We start from the raw sequence: 24385 nt of genomic DNA on the forward strand, positions 1-24385 counted from the left end.
CTCTGCAGATGACGAATAAATTGAAGAAATGTATGACGAAATAAAAGAAATTATTCAGATAGTGGATTGGAGACGAAAATTTAATAGTCATGGATGACTGTAATTCAGTAGTAGGAAAAGAGAGAGAAGGAAATGTAGTAGGTGAATATGGATTGGGGCTAAGAAATGAAAGAGGAAGCCGCCTGGTAGAATCTTGCACAGAGCACAACTTAATCATAGCTAACACTTGGTTCACGAATCATTAAAGAATGTTGTATACAGGGAAAAAGCCTGGAGATACTGACAGGTTTCAGATAGATTATATAATGGGAAGACAGATTTAGGAACCAGGTTTTAAATTGTAAGACATTTCCAGGGGCAGATGTGGACTCTGACCACAATCTATTGGTTACGAACTGTAGATTAAAACTGAAGACACTGCAAAAAGGTGGGAATTTAAGGAGGTGGGACCTGGATAAACTGAATGAACAAGAGGATGTACAGAGTTTCAGGGAGAGCATAAGGGAACAATTGACAGGAATGAGGGAAAGAAATACAGTAGGAGAAGAATGGGTAGCTTTGAGGGATCGAGTAGTTTAGGCAGCAGTGGATCAAGTAAATAAAAAGACAAGGGCTACTAGAAATCCTTGGGTAACAGAATAAATATTGAATTTAATTGATGAAAGGAGAAAATATAAGAATGCAGTAAATGAAGCAGGCAAAAAGGAATACAAACGTCTCAAAAATAAGATCGACAGGAAGTTGGTTGGTTTGGGGAAGGAGACCAGACAGCGTGGTCATCGGTCTCATCGGATTAGGGAAGGATGGGGAAGGACGTCGGCCGTGCCCTTCCAGAGGAAAAATCCCGGCATTTGCCTGGAGTGATTTAGGGAAATCACGGAAAACCTAAATCAGGATGTCCGGACGCGGGATTGAACCGTCGTCCTTCCGAATGCGAGTCCAGTGTGTAACAACTGCGCCACCTCACTCGGTCGACAGGAAGTGCAAAATGGCTAAACAGGGATGGCTAGAGGACAAATGTAAGGATGTAGAGGTTTATCTCACAAGGGGTAAGTAGATACCGCCTACAGGAAAATTAAAGAGACCTTTGGAGAAAAGAGAACCACTTGTATGAATATCAAGAGCTCAGATGGAAATCCAGTTCTAAGCAAAGAAGGGAAAGCAGAAAGGTGGAGGGAGTATATAGAGGGCCTATATAAGGGCGATGTACTTGAGAACAATATTGTGGAAATGGAAGAGGATGTAGACGAAGATGAAATGGGAGATACGATACTGCGTGAAGAGTTTGACAGAACACTCAAAGACCTGTGTCGAAACAAGGGCCCGGGAGTAGACAACATTCCATTAAAACTACTGACAGCCTTGGGAGAGCCAGTCCTGACAAAACTCTACCATCTGGTGAGCAAGATACATGAGAGAGGCGAAATACCCTCAGACTTCAAGAAGAATATAACAATTCCAACCCCAAAGAAAGCAGGTGTTGACAGATGCGAAAATTAATTACCGACCTATCAGTTTAATAAGTCACGACTGCAAAATACCAATGCGAATTCTTTACAGACGAATGGAAAAACTAGTAGAAACTGACCTCGGGGAAGATCAGTTTGGATTCCATAGCAATGTTGGAACACGTGAGGCAATACTGACACTACGACTTATCTTAGAAGCTAGATTAAGGAAAGGCAAACCCACGTTTCTAGCATTTGTAGGCTTGGAGAAAGCTTTTGACAATGTTGACTGGAATACTCTCTTTCAAATTCTGAAGGTGGCAGGGGTAAAATACAGGGAGCGAAAGGCTATTTACAATTTATACAGAAACCAGAGGGCAGTTATAAGAGTCGAGGGACACGAAAGGGAAGCAGTGGTTGGGAAGGGAGTGAGACAGGGTTGTAGTCTCTCCACGATGTTATTCAATCTGTATATTTAGCAAGCAGTGAAGGAAACAAAAGAAAAATTTGGAGTAGGTATTAAAATCCATGGAGAAGAAATAAAAACTTTGAGGTTGGCCGATGACATTGTAATTCTGTCAGAGACAGCAAAGGACTTGGAAGAGCGGTTGAACGGAATGGATAGTGTCTTGAAAGGAGGATATAAGATGAACATCAACAAAAGCAAAATGAGGATAATGGAATGTAGTCGAATTAAGTTGGGTGATGCTGAGGTAATTAGATTAGGAAATAAGACATTTAAAGCAGTAAAGAAGTTTTGCTATTTGGGGAGCAAAATAACTGATGATGGTCGAAGTAGAGAGGATATAAAATGTAGACTGGCAATGGCAAGGAAAGCGTTTCTGAAGAAGAGAAATTTGTTAACATCGAGTACAGATGTGTCAGGAAGTCATTTCTGAAAGTATTTGAATGGAGTGTGCCTATGTATGGAACTGCAACATGGACGATAAATAGTTTGGACAAGAAGAGAATAGAACCTTTTGAAATGTGGTGCTACAGAAGAATGCTGAAGATTAGATGGGTAGATCACATAATTAATGAGGAGGTATTGAACAGAATTGGGGAGGAGAGAAATTTGTGGCACAACTTGATTAGAAGAAGGGATCGCTTGGTAGGACATATTCTGAGGCATCAAGGGATCACCAATTTAGTATTGGAGGGCAGCGTGGAGGGTAAAAATCATAGAGGGAGACCAAGAGATGAATACACTAAGCAGATTCAGAAGGATGTAGATTGCAGTAGGTACTGGGAGATGAAGAAGCTTGCACAGGATAGAGTAGCATGGAGAGCTGCATCAAACCAGTCTCAGGACTGAAGACCACAACAACAATAACACCAATAAGATGTATGCAGCATATTGCTGTGGTCATGTAGTTCATAATGCCTGTACAAATCTGGTAGAAAGAAAGCCAAACAATAAGTGCAGACACCATGCCAGAACTAAAGTTAATCAGCTCGTGTGGTGCGATCTTTGTCTTGACTGACAAATTTACAAAAGCGTCTTTACGGATTCAACCACAGCTAAATAATTGTGACAAGCAACATTATAAATACCGGAATTATTGCTGCTAGTTTCATTCGAAACAGCTGAAGTTGTGCTCTTCGGTTCCTACATTACCACACCCTCGAAAACCGAGATATAGGCCTATCCCTAAAAAGCAGCAAAGTACTGGCGAAGAGTAACACTATAAATATCATTGTCCCTCGTTTTACTTGCAGCAATTTAAGCTGTACTCTAAGGTTTCTGCCTAATCACACCATCGGAAATCGCAACATATCCGAAAACAAAAGCCAAATATTTATGACAGGCAAGAAGTATATCATTCCTGCTCGTTTTACTTGCAACAATTTAAACTGTACTCTTTAGATTCATGTCGAACCACACCCTCAGAAATTGCGACATATTCGGAAAAAAATGGTCAAATATTTGTGTCAATGTCATTGCTGGTTGCTTCACTCACAGCAGTTTTATCAGTGTGAATTCGCAAAATGGAAAGAACGCACTATTGAGTGGGTATGATGTCACATGTAAATAACACCGAATTTTGAAGAACTATTCAGAACCCTCTGAACTACTGGGATGTAATTAGGCATGTTAAACTAAGATTCAACAATACTGTGTCTGTGGAAACTGACATGTTTAATTTCCTGCAATTTGTGGACTTTTTTATTCTCGCTTTGTGAATCTCATCCTGAAAGTATATCATTGCTGGGTTTCTGTTACATGAACAGGAAACTCCCAGAATGATTGCAATAGCGAAGTTGAAAAATAAAGAATATTAGCATTTACATGATTTCAAATCTACTTCCTTTCTGTCGAAGACATCGCAACTCTAATCACACGACCACAGGAAACACTCGTCAAGTGTTCCTTATAACGTGTTCATATTAAGTTTTTTTAGGACTTTTACAGGTAGTGTGTCATTAACTAACATTTAATAATAATAAATACACACAACAAAAAAAAGATAGACGTTGGATATTGTATCACAGACACAGCCCCTTTGACTGTTCAGAGATGTCACTAAACCTGCTCAAAGATGTAAACAACCATGCATGAGCAGCGCCTATTAGATGGAGGGGGCACGACAGCCGACAAGTTCCATTTATTCCACCCAGTAAGGAGTTACACGGCTGTAGTTCAACAATGCCTAGACGGTCAATGCCACCGTTTGATCGCGTCCTCATTGTTACTTTGTACCAGGAAGGGCACTCAACAAGGGAAGTGTCCAGGCGTCTCAGAGTGAACCAAACCGATGGTGTTCGGACATTGAGGAGATACAGAGAGACAGGAACTGTCGATGACATACCTCAGGCTGCCCAAGGTCTACTACTGCAGTGGATGACCGCTACCTAAGGATTATGGCTCAGAGGAAACCTGACAGCTACGCCACCATGTTGAATAATGCTTTTCTTGCAGCCACAGGACGTCGTGTTACGACTGAAACTGTGCGCAATAGGCTGCATGATGGGCAACTTCACTCCCAACGTCCATGGCGAGTTCCATCATTGCAACCACAAGACCAAGCAGCGCGGTACAGATGGGCCCAACAACATGCCGAATGGACCGCTCAGGATTGGCATCATGTTTTCCTCACCGATGAGTGTCGCATATGCCTTCAACCAGACAATCGTCGGAGACGTGTTTGGAGGCAACCCAGTCAGGCTGAGCGCCTTAGACACACTGTCCAGCGAGTTCAGCAAGTGGGGGACCGATGACCATGGCAGTCTGGTCCCTTTCATCCCCCAAACCAACCAACCAAGTTCAGCAAGCTAGAGGTTCCCTGTGGGACCAACGTGGGCTGCTGGTGGTCATGGAAGGCTCCGTAATGCCTGTACGATACATGAATGCCATCCTCCGACTGATAGTGCAACCATATTGGCGAGGCATTCGTCTTCATGGACGACAATTTGCGCCCCCATCGTGCACATCTTGTGAGTGACTTCTTTCAGGATAACGATATCGCTCGACTAGAGTGGCCAGCATGTTCTCCAGACATGAACCCTATCGAACATGCCTGGGATAGTTTGAAAAGGTGTCTTTATGGACGACGTCACCCACCAACCACTTTGAGACATCTACGACGAATCGCTGTTGAGGAGTGTGACAATCTGGACCAACAGTGCCTTGATGAGCTTGTGGGTAGTATCCACGATGAATACAGGTATGCATCAATGTAAGAGGTTGTGCTACTGGGTATTAGAGGTACTGGTGTGTACGGAAATCTGGATTTTTTATTTTGATTTGGTTTATTGATCCATTTTCATCTACAGCTGCACAATGTGCAAGAGATATTTGGATTTTTATGTTAATATTAACAGTCTTACATATAATATACCTTTGTACATAATGAAACACATTAATATATCAATTAATGATGAATACTTAAATAAATGTTGTTATGCTATATACAGAGAGGTAAAATATAAATCTTCTTCTGAATGAGGCTACATTGGGTTAACACAGAGAAATTTGGTTTTGTAGGTATTCATTTACTGTATAAAAGCAGTGATCAACCAAGTATGACTTCAGTTTATGTTTGAAGTGACCAATGTTTTGTATGTGTTTAATGGTATCTGGTAAGGCATTGTACAGTTTGATACTAGGATGGATAAGGCCGTTTTTAAATAACTTTGTGTCGACGCTTTGAACATGTACATCCAATTTTTGTCTTGTACCAGCTGTGTATTGTGTGATTTTGAGTGATGAGTGGTCTTTTTGTATGTAAGTTTTGCCTTAAATAAATCATATTTTCAAGTATATATATATATATATATATATATATATATATATATATATATATATATATATATATATATATATATACACAAGGAAGTGGCAGGATCATCCTTTTTTGAAACAATGGTCTACATGATTTGCGATTATCTACCCCTTCCATTATTCTTATAATTCTTTTTTGAATTTTGAGTGTTTTGATGGCTTCTCCAGAATTTCCCCAGAACCTAATCCCATACCGGAGGTGAAAGTGTACAACTGCATAATATACACACTGAAGGGTGTTGTAGCTGGTACAATTTTTTAATGTATGTAACACAAAACAAGAAGTACTTAATTTTTGTTCATTTGCTCAGTATGTGCTTTCCATTTCAAGTTGTCTTGTAGATGAAGAAGAAGAAATTTGGTATAGGCTGTTTTGGCAATTGTCTGCCCATATAGCTCTAGATTGGGTGATATCAGATTTTTTGTTTGTGCTGTGTGTATATCCATAGCTACAGTTTTTTCAGTGTTTATTCATAAGTCACTGTCATCAAAGTAACATGTTAGCCTGTCAGTGGCTTCTTTTATGTTTTTTACGAGAGTTTCTTCTGAGTTTCCTGTAATTAGAGCACTTGTATCATCAGCAAATTGAAATATTTTGCTGCTGTTATTGCTTATGTTTAGGTCATTTACATAGAGTAAGAACAGAACAGGACCCATTACTGATACTTGTGGCACTCAGTCAGTAGCTTGGAATTATATTTCCTAATGACATTGTCCCTTTCTTGATCTGTTTCCACATATTGTGCCCTGTTCTTAAGAGAAGACTTGAGCCAGTTGTTAGCTGTTCCCCTAATGCCGAGATTTCCTAGCTTTTGTAGCAATTTGTCATGATTTGTGGTGTCAAATGTCTTTGACAAATCTAAAAATATGCCCATGGTAAGTTTTTTGTTGTCTAATGCTATCAGTGCCTCTAATAGAAAGGAGTGAACTGCTGATTCGGTTGAGCGGTTTGCTCTAAATCCATGTTGAGATTCTGACAGAATGCCATTATCCTCTAAGAAGTCTGTCAGCTTCTTATTGAAAAGCCTTTCTAATATTTTTGAGAAAAGAGGCAGGAGTGCCAGTGGTCTGTAGTTGGAAATATCATCTTTGTTTCCTTTCTTGTATAATGACTTTACTGTTGCTATTTTCAAACATGAAGGAAAAGTTCCTGTAGCAAAAGATAGGTTACATAGGTGGGTTAAGGGCTCAGTATTCAAGTCCCCACACTTCTTTATATTGAAATGAGGTATATCATCCACACCTGCAGAGTGTTTCATTTTGAGGCTTTTTATTGTAACCTGTACTTCTACATTTATTGGGTACAGAAACATTTATCTGCTTGAGACTTTTTTCCCTGTTTCTGTAAGCTGTTTTCTGTTAGAGGTCTGTTGTAGTAGCTTCTCTGTCACATTTATAAAATAGTTATTAAACAAATTAGCTACTTCCTGTGGGTTATTAATGTTTTCTGAGCCAGCCTTTAATACTATGTTATTAACTCTATTTTTTTAAGTTTTGGTTTCTTTCTTTACAATTTGCCAGATTGCTTGGGTTCTGTTTGAAGCATCTTCTATGTATTTGCCGTTGTCTCGTTTCTTTGCTTCCTTTATTAGTTTATCTAAGTTAGATTTATATTTTTTAAAGTAACTATCAAACTTCTGAGTTGTGTTGTAGCTTCTTGCAATATTGTGAAGGTGCCATTTTCTACCACAAGATTTCCTTATACCATTAGTAATCCATTTGTTGCTTTTAGTGGTTTGGGTTGGTTTGGCTTTCAATGGAAAAGCAAGATCAAAATAATATTTAAAAATATTCATGAACGTCTGAAACTTATCAGAAATATGTTCTGTACTATAGACTATCTCCCATGATCCTTGTTGAGATAATTATGGAATGTTTGTACTGCAGTATTACTGAAAGTTCTGTCCATGTGTGTAGTCTTCCTCATACAATTATAGGATGGATTAGTGATTACACAAAAGATTATAGCCGGTGCATGATGATTTGCCACTCCAGTTTTAGTTACAACTGATTTATATTTTGTTTTGGAGCTAATTATTATTTGGTCTATGGTAGTACTAGAATGATTCATTTCACATGTAGGGGAGTGGATTGTAATCTCCAAATTATTGGCTGTTAATATGTTCATCAGCTCAGATTTTCAATTGCTTCGCTTATTAAAGTCTACATTTAGGTCTCCACATATAAGAACTGTTTTTCGATTTTTTACTACTTTATTTAGTAGAGTATCAAGCTGAGTGTTGAATTTTTTAGGTCGGTATCTGGAGATATATATAAACATATTACAATTAACTTGAATGCTGGAATTTCTATGCCTGATATTTCAAAATCTTTCTCAGTGGTTAATGATTCAACATTGTCTAAGTTATTGAATTCGACATCTTTCTTTATGTATATGCAGTTCCATCCACGTGTAAACTGATTTCTACAAGTTTGTGCTGCTAACACATAATCCATTATTTTCACTGTCTTTAACTCATTTTCTTTCAGCCAGTGTTCAGTCAAGCACAGTATATTAACATATCTGAGTTCACCTGATAGCAAGATTTCAAGCTCTCTTACTTTATTCCTAATTGACTGTATATTCTGATGAAGAAGAGTGATCTGGTGAGATTTTAGGTTTGTTCTGATTGGTTGACCACTTACCTTTATTCCAGAATTTAAATTGTGTAGGAAATCTCCATTCTCATCTAGAAGCGTGGGTTGGTTTTTTCTCTTGTTCATAAGAAAATGTCCTGATGGAGAAAAGGGGCAGTTCTCCATCTCTCTGGTCATTTTACTTGTGTGGTCGATGTTGAGGAGGTTTCTGTTTTTGCTGCAAGGACTGCTACTGGAGGTGGTGTTGATAGGTGCACTAGTTATCCTAATTTGGTCTTGAGGCTTTTTGTGAATAAAAAATCTTGTAGATGACATGGTCGCCTTACCTTTCTTCTCACTGGAATTGCTGAACTTCCTGTTGTTTCTGGGGTAGTAGTAGTTGATTGTTGGTGTTCACTGATGCATGTAAAATTAGATGTCCTTGGTGATACTTTTGAGACTGGATCTGCTGATGTCCTTAGTGGGTGTCCTGTAGGTACTGCCTCTCGTTTCCGGTGCCCAGTTCTTGTTGTATCTTAAATATTATCGGGTGTGGAACTTGGTTCTGCTGCTTTTTTTGGGTTAGATGCTTTTGCCGGTATCACAGCCTGGTTTAGTCGATAGTAGTTTTGTTTTGCTGTGTCTTCTTTGAGTGATGAAGGTGTAGTACAGTTCTTTTTTGCGCCTCCTCGTTTATCTTTCATAACTATCGAGTTGCATAAGTCCGTTTCTGCTGCTGATTTTTCTTGTGTTTTCACTGTCATATTTGCAGAAAGGTCTTCACATTGTATGTATGTTAGAGCCGGTATTTGGAGATTGGCACCTACTGCTAGTTGTAAATGTCTACATAATTTCTCTTTGCCTTCCATTCGCAAGTGAAGTCCATGCTTTGTATAATCGCGTCTACTGAGGAATGTATTGACGTCCATTACCATTACATGCTCATAATTTTTTGCAGTCCTCATTGAGAATTCGTTTGCAGCATAGATTCTGTTGTTCAGTTTTGGTACATCGTATCTGTATGGAATTGTGCACAAGACTACTTTTGTGTGGATTGTCTTATGAAGAGAATCTGTTAAGGCACATTTGAAATCATGAAATTTCTTTAGGATGTCGTTTGTCCCACCTAGAATGATGACACTGTCATTTTTCGTATATTCTTTCGTCTTCCTGTCTACGTTACAAACCACGTCCTTTAACTGTGCTTCAGGTTTTATTACAGAAGAGATGCTGTGTTTTTGATTTTGAGAACTGATCATAATTTTTGCACAGTGACGACCATGACTGTCAGAAAGAATTAATACATTCTGTCTCTTGTTATCACTGTGTATCATTTTTTGGGGCACTGGTAGAGCGCTTTTTTTACAGTTTTCATTTGTATTAACGCTATTGGTTTTGTAAGGGCACTTCATAACACAAGCACTTGAGTCCTTCGCTGCAGTATTTTTGCTTCTGATGCATTCATGCTGCTTTTCTTTCTCACTATTTACAGTTTTTGTCGGTTTTGTTTTGATTGGTGCCCTCGATTTCAGATAACCTAACAGTTCGGTATTTTCATTTCGAAGTTTCGTTTAATCCTTCTTTAAACTGTTAATCGCTGCTTGCATACTTATGATACACTCTTTTAAATGTTCAATATCTGTTACACATTTTTACATGGTATATTTTCACTTTCAACGGCTGTATTTCCGTGTGGTAGAACATTGCGCACATCACACTTGTGAGCCATTTCATTTGACTTCGTATACATACCAGTAGTTCACTATTTCTAGACCGAATTTCCGGACATTTGAGTTAAAATATCACGCACACTGCATTTACGATTGCAGTATTCACTGATTTTTACGTATGTCGTACATTTTTCGTTCAATTTACGCTTATATTTGTAGAGCTAACACACTTGCTGTTTACACTTTCCGCCATCTTCTACCTCAATGGACCACCACCTCTGAAGGTCTCGCTGTATGGTAGTACAACATGCAATGTGTGATTTTCATGAGCAATAAAAAGGGCGGTAATTGTGTTTATTTTGATCTTTGTTCCTATTTTCCCGGTAATGAATTAAATATATAGGAGAAGAAAGAGTTAGTGAGAGAAAGAATGAGGATGAAAGTGGACGCCAGAAACAAAAGGCACAATGCAAAAGCTAAATTTGTGAAATTTGACAAAGGCGACCTGGTCTTAGTTAAAACTCATGAAAAATCAAGTGAAATTAATCATGAGATTGCCAAATTTAAGTTAATTTACCACGGTCCCTTTCTGGTGGAAAATGTTTGCCAATACAAAGCTTATTATCTGGTGTATCCAGAAACTAAAAGACAATTAGGGTTAAGAAACGTTGTAGACCTTAAGCCCTATGTGGCTAGAACCTAATGTGACTGTAATCCTTACTATGACTAGTACATGATATCTAGATTTTGTAAATATTAGTGTAGAAAATTAATTATGTCAAAATTTCTAATACTGGTATATAAGTTTCAGGTTGAATGCTAAATATGTAACGAATTAGTCATTACTAATTAGACCTAATGACATCTAACAAACAGTACAGAATTGTAAAATATGGATGGACTGCCAAAGATTGCCAGAGGCAGCAAAGTAACTAAATGCAGTAATATGCATATGGTGTAGTACCCAATGGACTGCACAAAGCGGCGAAAAAGGTGGTACCAAGTGTCTATGTAATGGGAAGTGGACTGCACTGCACAGTATAATGTAATTGGATTTGGAAGTAACTTTTTTTTGCTTCTCTTGTGTATGTGTAGTTGAAAAGGATTGCACTGTGCAGCGTAAAGTTGAAAATTTCTAAAAAAAAAGTTATTTGTTTATGAAGAGAATAGTAAATGGACTATTTTAATTTTTTTGTTGCAGCCTAACTTTCTTATGAAATATAATAAGGTTACTGAAATACAGTTGAAACTAAGGTATACATAAAGATCTAGCATATAAGTGAAAGTTACGAGAAAAACAGGAGGTTAGTAAATTTCTTGGAAAATGATTACCTGATAAGTTGCTGCAGGTAAAAATTTGTGTATTTAATGGTAAAGCTATGTTATGAAACTTCATTTGTAGTTGTTATGTTGGAATGTATGTATAATAATTTGTACAGGTTTAGGATTTCTTGGTACACATGTAAATATTATTTTTCTCTAACATTCTGTTGAACACCAGAAGTTATAAAAAAAAACGTTTATTGCAACTGAAGAAAAATAATTTCGTCCACTATTGCTTAGAGATATTTATGTATAAAATGTAATATAATAAGTTTTAAAGAAGTGGCCTCTTTATAGTCAATAGCATTTGGATGTTTTGCTAAGATTGTCTTGTCAGAAATCATTACCAAAACAGGGGCATATGTAATGGTATTGTAAATATAATACTGCCATTAATCTGTATATTTTAAAATTTTTTTTGTTCCATAATAATTTTGAAAAATTAAGAAAATACTATAACGAGAGTAAGCTTTTGTTAAGTGTAGTTTATCTATTTAAAATAGCCTCTTTGACGTAGGTGAAATAAATGCATGAAAACATATTTTGTAAATAATTAGGTAATATGTTAAGTACAAATGTAATTAATTATGTCAATTTTGTGTGTATATGCTGTTATGGAATTGTAGATGGTTCATACTTAGGATTTTTGTAAGCAGAAGTGTAAATTGGAAAGGTGTAGGGATAATAGGTGGAACGGAACTCCGTTCTGTGGTGGAATGGAAAAGGTGGTTGGGCACGCGAGTGAGAATTGGCGCGCAGATGGCTCACACAGTCGGTAGCTGGAATGCAAGTGGTGAACACGCATTACGTTGGTCAAGCACTAGAGGCCCCGAATTTGCCTGAAAGACTGGGTTTTGGCCTCGGACGTGTTCTACATGTTTGGTGCAGTGCGGCAATAAATTAATAGCTCGAAATTTGTAATTTTATCGTCGCCACCAAGAGGAAGACATCAAGAGCCGTACCTGCGCAATATTACTACGCAGCACCGCCTCACGCCACCTTTGACATCAGTAACAGGCAAAGTACTTTATTTAGAAGTGTATCACAGTATGAACAATCCATCTTCAATCAGTGGAATATAAGTGTTAAATGAACCTTTGTGTTTAACCGTGATTTTCCTATGTCATTTACCTCAGTAGGGTCCTTACCTAAAAGAATTTATTCCGAGTATCCTGATGTTTATTGAAGCTTGAATAATAGTAAATTACTGGCAAGAGTACTGTTTTGGTAGTAAATTCTGAAAATCATTATTAAATACTAAAGTTTGCACGTATCAGTTTAAGGGCCACCACTTTGCGTGACCATGAGGATAATTTTTCAATAGTATTTCTGAAAGTAAAGTAACATAATTGTTTAACTGCAACAATCTTAACAGTAATTGTTCGTGTTGCTTCTCCATGTCAAAGAAAGCCAGACAAATATTGGTGTTAGTAAAACGTTACAAATAACAGTCCTAAAAAAATGAAATTTAGTCATGTTAAATAATAGTTTTGGTCATTGAATGATAGCTATAAGTTTAATAATTTTTTTGTATCCTTGTTGAAACATATGTGTGTCTTCTTTAAATAATTACTGAAGTATAGTGATAAAGTCCATAAGTAACAGAAATTGGGATTAATAGTATTTATTCCCAAGTGTCCGTAGTAAGTGAAAGTAGTTATTTATTCAGTGTCGAAAATTGACTGCATCTTTTTGTATAGACACTGTGCCCGATTTGGGCTGGCGGCCGTTTTATTAAGCGAAACAGCTTATTGTTCTAACAGGCTTTGTCTGGTAAAAGGTTTCCAGAAGCAATTATTCTCACTGCTTTTCCCCCAAACCGTAGGATTCGGAGAAAAATAGTTCGATACTTTACCATTGGGTTGAACACGGTTAAAATCTCTCTCCGAGAGTCGATGGTTTGGAGTGTTAGTGCTGTGTGATTTTGTGGTGGTGTTCCTGCCGCTACTTACTGCACAGTTCTGACATCCCGAATCGCGGATCTTCCGTCTTTACTGTGGTAGAACTTAAACGTTCTGGTATCGTATTGACGAGAACGCGAAAGTACCGTTGCAAGTTTGTTTAAGAAAGAAATACATAAATACCTACGATAGCTGCAGAACAGGAGAACTGCCAAAATAATTTTTCCTGCCCTTTATTTATGATGTTCGATTTGCAGTCGGTGCATCTGGATATTATTCAAAACTGTGCCTTAGACCCAAATTATAGTTACAGAAATGCGAATAAAAGTCACTTGTCTATACTAGGTATTTCTGCTCTCAGCGAACGCAGTGGTAGGCAGCGACGCTGAGTCTTCGTAGGGCGAGCTTTACTGATGTCAACCAGTTCAAGATTCACATTTGGCTGAGTAGCCACATTCCGCCTGTCGCTAGTCTAATGGAAAATTGAAAAAAAAAAAACTGTAGAATTCGTTTGACAATTGTGTTACTGTCGATTTAATTCCTGGATTGCTTGATAATTGTAATTCAGATTAATACAGAAATACATAGTTTCGTGGCGATACATAATGATAAAATTTTCTCGAGCTTCCAGCCACGTCCAGCGGTTTAAAATCCACGAGCTTTCGGCCGAGTTCCCTTTGGCCATTGTCAAGTGGTGACTGCCGAATGATTGCTGCTGTCGTCCTTATATAGCCGCGCTCTGTTCAGTGACGTCACTGGTGCTCGCTCCAGCGCCATATATGGTAATATTTTCATTGGTCGCTTGTCGCGCCCGCTTCAACTTTCCGATGGCCGGGTTCCGAGCTGTGCTTAGCTGTTGTCAGAAAAGCGATCGAGTTAAAAATTATTGACAACACCCTCAATAAAGACGGCGGCCTGCGGCTAAGCACAGCTTGGAACCCGGCCATCGGAAAGTTGAGCGGGCGCGGCAAGCGAGCAATGAAAACATTACCATATATGGCGCTGGAGCGAGCATCAGTCACGTCACTGAAGACAGCACCGCTACATAAGGACGGCATCAGCAATCATTCGACGCCGCCATCAGTGTTTTGTGTGTTTAGTGTTTAGTGTTTAGTGTTCACCGTCCCCTCCATCGTTCACCAGTGCCATCATCATCTTCAGTGGTTGTGCGTCGTCTCATCAGCTAGCAGTGTGGATTATCGACGAGTGTGAACGGCTCCGTGATTGTCTCTATGTGTCTCCTGTTTTATTGCCCACCGCTCTGTGACTTATGTGTCTTCTCACTGTTTTTGCTGCTTGTGTCTTCTATGGCTGAAGAGCAGCGTAGTGTGCTGCTGACAGCCTGCCTGTTGTACAGGTTTTAAAATAACAATAAAGTAAAAAAAAAAAAATCATTCGACAGTCACCACTTGACAGTGGCCGACGAGAACTCGATAGAAAGCTCGTGGATCTTAAACCACTGGACGCGTCTGGAAGCCCGAGAAAATTTTATCAATTTAGATTACGTATTATGAATTATTCTTACTTAAGGGATGACGTAGAGGTAGCTCATTTCAACATAAACTGCAGCTTACTTTGCCATTAACATTGCGAATTCTCAGTCTTGTTCATCATTAGGAGAATAAGAGAGCGGTGTTTGTTGGCGAAGTTCTACAGTAGCTTAAGGTTAAAGTGTTCGCCCTTCAGCTGGAAGAGTGCACTAGTCTTTATTTCTAATGTCATTGGAGACAAGGCTTTTACCTCTTCTGTCACAGAACCACAAGCAGGCAGATCGACAGTCAGTAAGGAATTCATAAGTTTTGTCGCTACCTTGATTCTGTACCCTTTGGATCTAAAGGTGACAAACTTTGCATGCATGTTAATGCCTGCTTTTTCTGCTTCTGTCAATTGTATTTACTTAAATATAACATTGAATCATTAGTTAACTGGATTTCATTATTTATCTATACCCACTGCTGCATTTATATAGGGGCACTTTTGGGGTGGGCCTTCCTGTAAGACTACTTCAGTATCACTGTGGACTGAACGTAGACACAGACCGTTTTGAAGCCGAAAGCACGCATTGTCCCGCCAACTAGCGACAAAAATCAAATTCAAATGTATCTGAGCACTATGGGACTTAACTTCTGAGGTCATCAGTCCCCTAGAATTTAGAACTACTTAAACCTAACTAACCTAAGGACATCACACACATGCATGACCTAGGCAGGATTCGAACCTGCGACCGTAGTACGCACGCGGTTCCGGACTGAAGCGCCTAGAACCGCTCGGCCACCACGGCCGGCCCAATTCGTGACAATCTATGATGCTTTGTTTCATTGAAAAAGTGTATTTGGTTCAATTCCATATAGCAGATTATGCAACAGTAGGTAATGATTTAAATTAGTGAACGGTCTGTGTTGGTCACGTATTATTGAAATTAATAAAGCTATTATATGAAGTAACAGAGTCTGTTTATTCGTTTGAATGATTGAAAAAGACTTTTTTCTTAAGATTATCATGATCACTTGTAATTCATTCGTATGAGTGAGTGCATACAAAACAGAGTTTTTACGTTAGTTTATTGAACACATTACATAAACATAAGATATAAATGACTCGGCACCAGTAGAGTCTCCCATATTATCTAAAACAGTCTGACAGTGTTCAGATAGTTTTCCGATTTCACGTATATGGACAATATGCTGGTAGCACTTCGTCTCCTTGCTTGTTGTGGTGTGTTAACATACAGTAAAGCTGTGCGGTTCAGTGTCATGATGAAGCGAGGCGTCTCGCTAATTCTGTCACTGACTGTATAGTGTAAGTGATTCGATATTGGACAAGTCGATATTCATAACTAAGTTGAACGCTGAGGTTGGAACTGGCTGCTTGAACGTCAGGATGACTCATTGAATATTCATTTTGTGTTAACTCATAAGTTGCCGCATTTGTTTTCTTAATCCTTTCCAGCATCGTTTTCGCCGATTCGCTCCATTTTTGGAACATTCCAATGAGCTGTTCCCGAAAGAATCTGGTACTGTTCTGTTTGCGGTAGCACTGGAGGTGCTCATTCTCGAGTTGTTCAGGTGTACGTGCATTATTCATCCCTTCGTGGTAGAATGCATAGGTCTTCACTTCACCCGTTAACGGTAACATTGTTATGTGCAAACATCTTTCTCTCTGACCAATCACCCAGAATCGTGGCAGCTTCCAAATGATCCATATATGCGGACACATCCTCAGTTGTCTTCTGTAAAAGGGGTCACTAGATATCAGACGTCTAATTCAAAGAAGGAGTGAGTGTTCTGAAGGAAGTTTTTGTTTTACTGTCCCAGCTAGTCCACTCTGTCTATTCAGGCTGTTCGCTGCCAGAGTATCCACCTGCCTTTGCAAAGCAGTATTACTCCTTTCATTCCGGTTATCTGTGCTCTCTCTGTGAATGACAACAGCTGTCATTTTAGTAAGTACTTCTGGCAGCACATTGCTGGGGCTGGAGGGTTCCTCCTCAGCCCAACAGTGGCAGAGGAACTGGCTATGCAACGATCAGCATGAAGGACTGCCTCCTTTGTCTGGTTGTGGATTGACAGCGATGGTGGCTAGGATTGAGGGCAGACCACTGTCTAGACATCCCTGAATAAATTAGTGCTTTATTCGTGTTAGGAGCAAAGGTGAGATCGCCATTGTACTGGAAGCCGTTGGCACTGACAGAGAGGGCGGCAGAAGATCAGTGTGTCGATATCAGCAGGAACGTCAGGTATTCATAGGTAGCATTCGTGACAATTTGGGATGCTTCGTTTCGTTGAAAAAGTATATTCTATTCCATTCCATAATGCCAGATGTAGTAACAGTAGATAAGCGATTTAAATGAGTGAACAGTCTCTTTTGCAGTTATGTATTATTGGAATTTAAGAAAAAAATACATAATGGCAACAAAGACTGTTTACGCATTTTAATTACTGAAAAAGACTCTTTTTCGTAACATTATCATGATCAGTTGTAATTTATTTGTATTAGTACAGTGAATACAAAACAGCATTTTTTCAGTGGTTTATTGAAACCATTACGTAATCGTAAGTGAATCAGCAGCAATGTAGTCTCCCGTATTATCTAAAATAGTTTGACAACAGCGCTCAGGTTCATTCCGTGTTCCTTGACTTCAGAAAGACATTTGACACTGTACCGCACTGCCGTTTAGTGAAAAAAATACGAACTTATCGAGTATCGGACCACATTTGGCATGGATTCAAGACTTCCTTGCAGATAGAACTCAACACGTCGGTCTTAATGGAACAAAATCGACAGACGTAAAGGTAGTTTTCGGATCACCCAAAGAAACTGTGAGAGGACCATTACTGTTTACTACATATATAAATGATATAGTAGAAAGTGTTGGATGCTGTTTAAAGCTGTTTGCAGATGATGCGGTTGTCTATAACAAAGTAGCCATGCCAGAAGACAATATCGATTAGCAGAATGACTTGCAGGGGATTGATGAACTCTGAGGGTTGAGCATGAAAGTAAATAATTGTAACATATTGCGCACACGTAGGGAACGAAATCCACTACTGTTCAGCTAGACGTCAGACTGAGAGTCATAGGAAGAATCATAAGGAAATGTCGCTCTCCACGAAGGAAGTGGCTCATAAGGCGCATGTTCGACCGATTTTTGAGTATTGTTCATCAATATGGGATCCTTACCAAATGGAACATAGTAGGCATAGAGAAGACCCAACGAAGAGGGGCACGTTACGTCATGGGATCGCTTAATCGGTGCGAGAGCGTTATCGAGATGCTCAACAAACTCCACTGGCAGACGATACAAGAGAAGTGTTGTGAATCATGGAGACGTTTACTATTTACATTTCGAGAGAGATATTTCTGGGTAGAGTCGGACAACGTATTACTTCCTCGCACATACTTCTCGTGAAATGAGCACGATGAGAAAATTCGAGAAAGTAGAGGCAACACAGTGGCCTACCGTCAATCATTCACCTACGCGCCATTCGCTAGTAGAACAGGGAAGGGGGATCCGTTAGTGGTACCAGAAGCACCCCCTGCCACACATCACTAGGATCCGTGTTGTTGACACGTGCTGCCAGTTGTGACAACCGTCCCGGATTTTTCCGCTGTTCCTGATCGTTTGGCGTAGCATACAAATGCAGCGACTTCCACGCAGTCAATAGGGAGCTGCAGTATTTAAACGTGTCCGAACCAGCTTGTCATCATCGAACACTTGTGCCAGTTATGTGACGCTCAGTCTGTAACAGACATTGTGGTACCGATGATGCATCCCAGCGCCAGCGCTCGAATCCCTGCCCATCTCCTGAGCTCCTGGACACTCGGGCAACTCAGTGATTTGAAGTCGTCTGAAGAGAACGACGCGGGAGCCCAGCTATCCCGTCTCTGCCGAGGTATCCACAAGGGACTTCCTTGCCTGGATCCCTGGGGGTGGTGCAGGCTGATACGTTCATTGCTGAACAGCCAACGCCGGGCCAGCACGACATGGGCCGGAAAATGTCAGCCTCCCCTTAAGCAGCAGCCACAGCGGTGAACCCCGCTCAATGCCATTTCCTTTGCACGATGCCAAGATCGCTCTAATGGGTGGCGCTGAATGATGTATTTGCTTTGCTCGCCATCGACGCTGTGGCATCAAGGTCCAATGAGTGTAAACACACAATAATAAGGAAGTTCTTGTACCTACAAATTGTCTTCTCTTGTTGGACCAGCATCCATCTAAGCCAGAGAACCGCCACTCACACTCACTCATCCCACCTCCCGTTGTACCGCATTGGCACCGCAGATCACTACTCCAGTCTAGGTCACTGCAGAACACTATTTATCTGGCGGTGGCTATGGAAGGTTCTGTTGATGATGAGGAGATGGTTCAAATGGCTCTGAGCACTATGGGACTCAACTGCTGAGGTCATTAGTCCCTTAGAACTTAGAACTACTTAAACCTAACTAACCTAAGGACATCACACACATCCATGCCCGAGGCAGGATTCGAACCTGCGACCGTAGCGGTCACGCGGTTCCAGACTGAAGCGCCTAGAACCGCACGGCCACACCGGCCGGCTAATAACCGTTGTTACTATCTGCTATTTTAATAATATCGATTTACTTTTTTAGTTCATCTGTTTTATCAAATGTGATTTTATGTTATTGATTAAACACCCCTGATACATTTTTTACTTGAAATGCGTTTTTTTGTTGTTTCGGAAGACATGAAATTTTGTTGGCCTCTTATTTATGCCAAAGTGGTGCTTCTGATTTTTTAAGGTTTGTAACGTAACAGAAATGTATACTTTATTGTTTTCGTATGCCACACTGTTGAGCTGATTTGGAGGACAGTCTATTTCATTAACTGTATCATTTAATAAAGTGGTTCCATCGTTCCATCATCCATACACACTGATGCTCCAAAACTGCTTACTAGTATGCTGGCCCATTTTTGGAGAGCAAAATTCAATAAATCACGCAAGTGCAAACGCAGGCACAAACAAAAGATCCTTAATTTTAATGTCAGTCAGAAGTGGCAAAGTGGTAAAGTGCAAGACTACGAATACAAAGGTCTCCATTTCGATCCCTCGTCAGTGTAGTAATAATGACGATAATAATCGAATTATCCGATAACTTTACAGTAGATTTGTTGCATAGATCATGAATACGACATTTCGTAATGATGTGGAACGTGTCATTTTAATGAGAGATTTCTTTACATACCATGATTCAATTTCTTTACAACAATTTTTTACTCTCTCTCTCATTCTTTATATATATATATATATATATATATATATATATATATATATATATATATATATATATATTCACACACACACAAACATTCTTTTTTTATTTTTATTTGTGTGTTGTGCTCGACTATCGGCCAGGCACGAAAATGTCCGTGAATGAGTTTCTTAGTTTTGAGTACATTTACGAAAGAAATATAAAAACAACTATGAGAGTTACTGAATTATGATGATTAGTTTGCAGTCAGTTCTGAGTATTATTAGTAACTACGGTCGAGTCTCTAAATCAAGTCACAGAAAATCAATTCAGACCATTACATATTCCAGGCCGTGGCAGCCTCTTCGAGACGTCAGCTCTGGTCACTTCCCAGCCCTCTATAGGGACACATCGGTTCGTCATCTTCCTGCTGGTACTGTAACTGACATTTAGTAACAAGGCATGGTATGTTTGGCAACTCTGTGATCGACGAGTTACTTCCCGGTGTGAACGGAATTAAGCCTCAAAGTTCGCTTGATTTTTCCTGTCATTTCCATTGTATAATCTGAGTCATTATCACGTGACGTGTAACAAAAGATTGTAAATTTACGGTTTTCCGCCCAAGAAAGCAGTTACACGTGGAAATCGCAACTAATCTCGTCCTTTAAATAGCAGTTTACGGGTTCTAGCCACTATTGGCCTCTAAGAGGATACTAAGACATGTCCATATATGTTGACCTGCGAAAAAGCTTCTGTTGTGGTTTGCGGTTCCAGTCTCACTGACTGTAACGTTTTTATCCCTTCTGTGAAAGAGTTACAAGCAGACAGGACAAACATCGATAAGGAAATCGCAAGAAAATACTTTCGGCACACAGTGAAAAACTTACAATGCTGCACAACAGGTAACGCCTCGTTCCGCTGCTGACAAGATAATTTTGGGTTTCTAGGAATACATAACTTTATTAATGAAATGCCACATTTGCATACCTCTTGATTATGACACCGCATACCAATTAAACACAGACCCAATCGAAATCTAAGTGAGTAGTTTTTTACTAATTCGTGCCGATAGAGGCACGCTTGTGTACAGATACTGAGTTTTATTAAAACAGACTTTCGTCGTAAGGTTATCGGGGGTAGTTTCATTTCATTTCTTATAATACAGTGCACAGTTTTCGTAAGGTTTCTTTCAGTATTGTTAAAACAATACTTAACCTGAGAGGGAAATTAATCATCAGTGACATATGCGAATTCTCTGATGTTATCTTTAACAGTCTGACAATGCACATGCAGTTTGCTGATTACATGCATGTAGAAAACTTGTTCTGAGTTAAAGCTGTCAAACAAGGTTTGAAACCGAGCGAGGTGGCGCAGTGGTTAGCACACTGGACTCGCATTCGGGAGGACGACGGTTCAATCCCGTCTCCAGCCATCCTGATTTAGGTTTTCCGTGATTTCCCTAAATCGTTGCAGGCAAATGCCGGGATGGTTCCTTTGAAAGGGCACGGCCGATTTCCTTCCCAATCCTTCCCTAACCCGAGCTTGCGCTCCGTCTCTAATGACCTCGTTGTCGACCGGACGTTCAACACTAACCACCACTAACCACCACCAAGGTTTGAAGAAGAATAAAATGCCACTACCACATGACAGCTAATGTAGAAAATACTTTTCAGATGTACTTTGGCAAGATGCGCTTTACCATACGTAATACTACAAAAGTTTCGAGATGCCATCTGCTGCCTGGCCCTCTATTAAACCTGAAAAGAACAAAATGTTGCAGAAGTTAGCCCTTTTTCCACATGCGAATATTTTGGGTTGAAAAGTGAAGGAAATTATGTCTAATGTTCCATTAAACTGATAACTTCAGCAGACAGCAGAATTGCGTTTTAAAATATGTAACAGTGAATGTACTCAAACTCGAGAACACAGCTGCAGCACACGATGCTTAAAGTTACACTACTAGCTGACACGTAGCTACAGCAGCTCCAGCAGTCGATAACAATTCCTCCAGAATTTCCGCATTCCACAGTCCTGTGAGATAATGCATATGGCTGGATATAGACTTCTGAGAGACAGACAGACAGTTACAGCTTTTCTTTTGCACTGCACGACGTTTTCAACAAACAGATAGCGCAATAGAGTAGCTCAAGTGGGAATGAACACTTCCTATTTAAATTTCTGCAGCCTACACTGTTGGCAGCTCTGTGTAGGTGGCAGTTACGTGATTTTATTTCGGTGATTACAAAATAGTGTCGAATGTATGCAGTGTGTAACTGAGGCAGCTAGTTCATGGCGATTCGGTCAACCAAGTAAATGAATGTACTGAACACGCTGCAAACCACTACAGGGAGTCTGTGTGTCAGAATTCTGATCCAGTGTGGCGCAACAGTGTTCTGAGTAGAGGTTTCGGTGGTCTGCTCGGTTGATAATAGGTTCATATAATTAATGTCTGGGTTCGATTCCAACTTCTGCCGATGAGTTTTGATAGGGAGAGACTGATTCCATTCTCTTCTGGTTACGCCATGTGAAGAAGGTATAATGGCATTGTGGTCTGAAATTCACATTAAACATGATATTCCTTCTCTACCAAGTAGACGTTAGGTTGGACCAAAATAAAGTCAGGAGTGGCGACATGTAGAAACTCTATCACCAGTAACCTTTCTTATACTAGTTAAGTATTTCTAGTGACAAAACAAACGCTATGTAGGGTCACAGGACACTCATTCCATTTTTTATTTGAGCTTTTGTATGTCGATAAAATTGGTTATGGACTGGGAATGCAACTCAGACCGCCCTTAACGCGGAATTTGATCCCATCGTGACAATACAGATCGACTACAATTTGTTGTTTGTTCAAAACTGCAGATTCCTCAACATCTCCACATATTGCACGTGAATGGGTTCGAATCCTGGCCCGGCACTAAAGTTTTCATTATTATTATCAAGCTCTAGCATGAGAACACCTACTTGCTGGTGGATAATAATACTGATTTTTAATGTATTTTCATTCGTTGTCGACACTAACGATATCTGACGTTTTTGACTCCCAGTGAGACAGAACTATTTGCGCGATCAGTGTAAGTTCGAGGATGTTATTCCGTGCTGCTGGTGGAGAAAAATTTCGTAGCTGACGTCTCTGTGTGTAGTCAACAACGATATGTGTGGGGTTCGATTCCCAGTCAGCACTGAACTCTTCGTCATATTATTCTAGTTCAAACATACTCACATGTCGCTGCTGGTGTAACAAACTCATATTTAACGTTCGTTTTCTCTAGAATATAACAGCAATAGGTGCCGGGTTGGAGACATGGGAGGGAAAAAAATAATGTTTCGTCTCGTCATTTCAGTTAAAACATCTAGCTACTGCCGAGAAAATCCGATATGTCACAGTAGATAGTGAAGGGTGACGAAAATTTAATATCGTGGGTGACTGGAATTCGGTAGTAGGAAAAGGGATAGAAGGAAACATACTAGGTGAATATGGATTGGGGCTAAGAAATGAAAGAGGAAGCCGCCTGGTAGAATTTTGCACAGAGCACAACTTAATCATAGCTAACACTTGGTTCAAGAATCATAAAAGAAGGCTGTATACATGGAAAAAGCCTGGAGATACTGACAGGTTTCAGATAGATTATATAATGGTAAGACAGAGATTTAGGAACCAGGTTTTAAATTGTAAGACATTTCCAGGGGCAGATGTGGACTCTGACCACAATCTATTGGTTATGACCTGTAGATTAAAACTGAAGAAACTGCAAAAAGGTGGGAATTTAAAGAGATGGGACCTGGATAAACTGAAAGAACCAGAGGTTGTACAGAGTTTCAGGGAGAGAATAAGGGAACAATTGACAGGAATGGGGGTAAGAAATACAGTAGAAGAAGAATGGGTAGCTCTGAGGGATGAAGTAGTGAAGGCAGCAGAGGATCACGTATGTAAAAAAAATGAGGGCTAGTAGAAATCCTTGGGTAACAGAAGAAATATTGAATTTAATTGATGAAAGAAGAAAATATAAAAATGCAGTGAATGAAGCAGGCAAAAAGGAATACAAACGTCTCAAAAATGAGATCGACAGGAAGTGCAAAATGGCTAAGCAGGGATGGCTAGAGACAAATGTAAGGATGTAGAGGCTTATCTCACTAGGGGTAAGATAGACACTGCCTACAGGAAAATTAAAGAGAACTTTGGAGATAAGAGAACCACTTGCATGAACATCAAGAGCTCAAATGGAAACCCAGTTCTAAGCAAAGAAGGGAAAGCAGAAAGGTGGAGGGAGTATATAGAGGGCCTATATAAGAGCGATGTACTTGAGAACAATATTATGGAAATGGAAGAGGATGTAGATGAAGATGAAATGGGAGATATGATACTGCGTGAGGAGTTTGACAGAGCACTCAAAGACCTGAGTCGAAACAAGGCCCCCGGAGTAGACAACATTCCATTGGAACTGCTGACAGCCTTGGGAGAGCCAGTCCTGA

Source organism: Schistocerca serialis, chromosome 3 (assembly GCF_023864345.2).
Source record: "Schistocerca serialis cubense isolate TAMUIC-IGC-003099 chromosome 3, iqSchSeri2.2, whole genome shotgun sequence".
In the NCBI taxonomy this organism is placed as follows: domain Eukaryota; kingdom Metazoa; phylum Arthropoda; class Insecta; order Orthoptera; family Acrididae; genus Schistocerca; species Schistocerca serialis.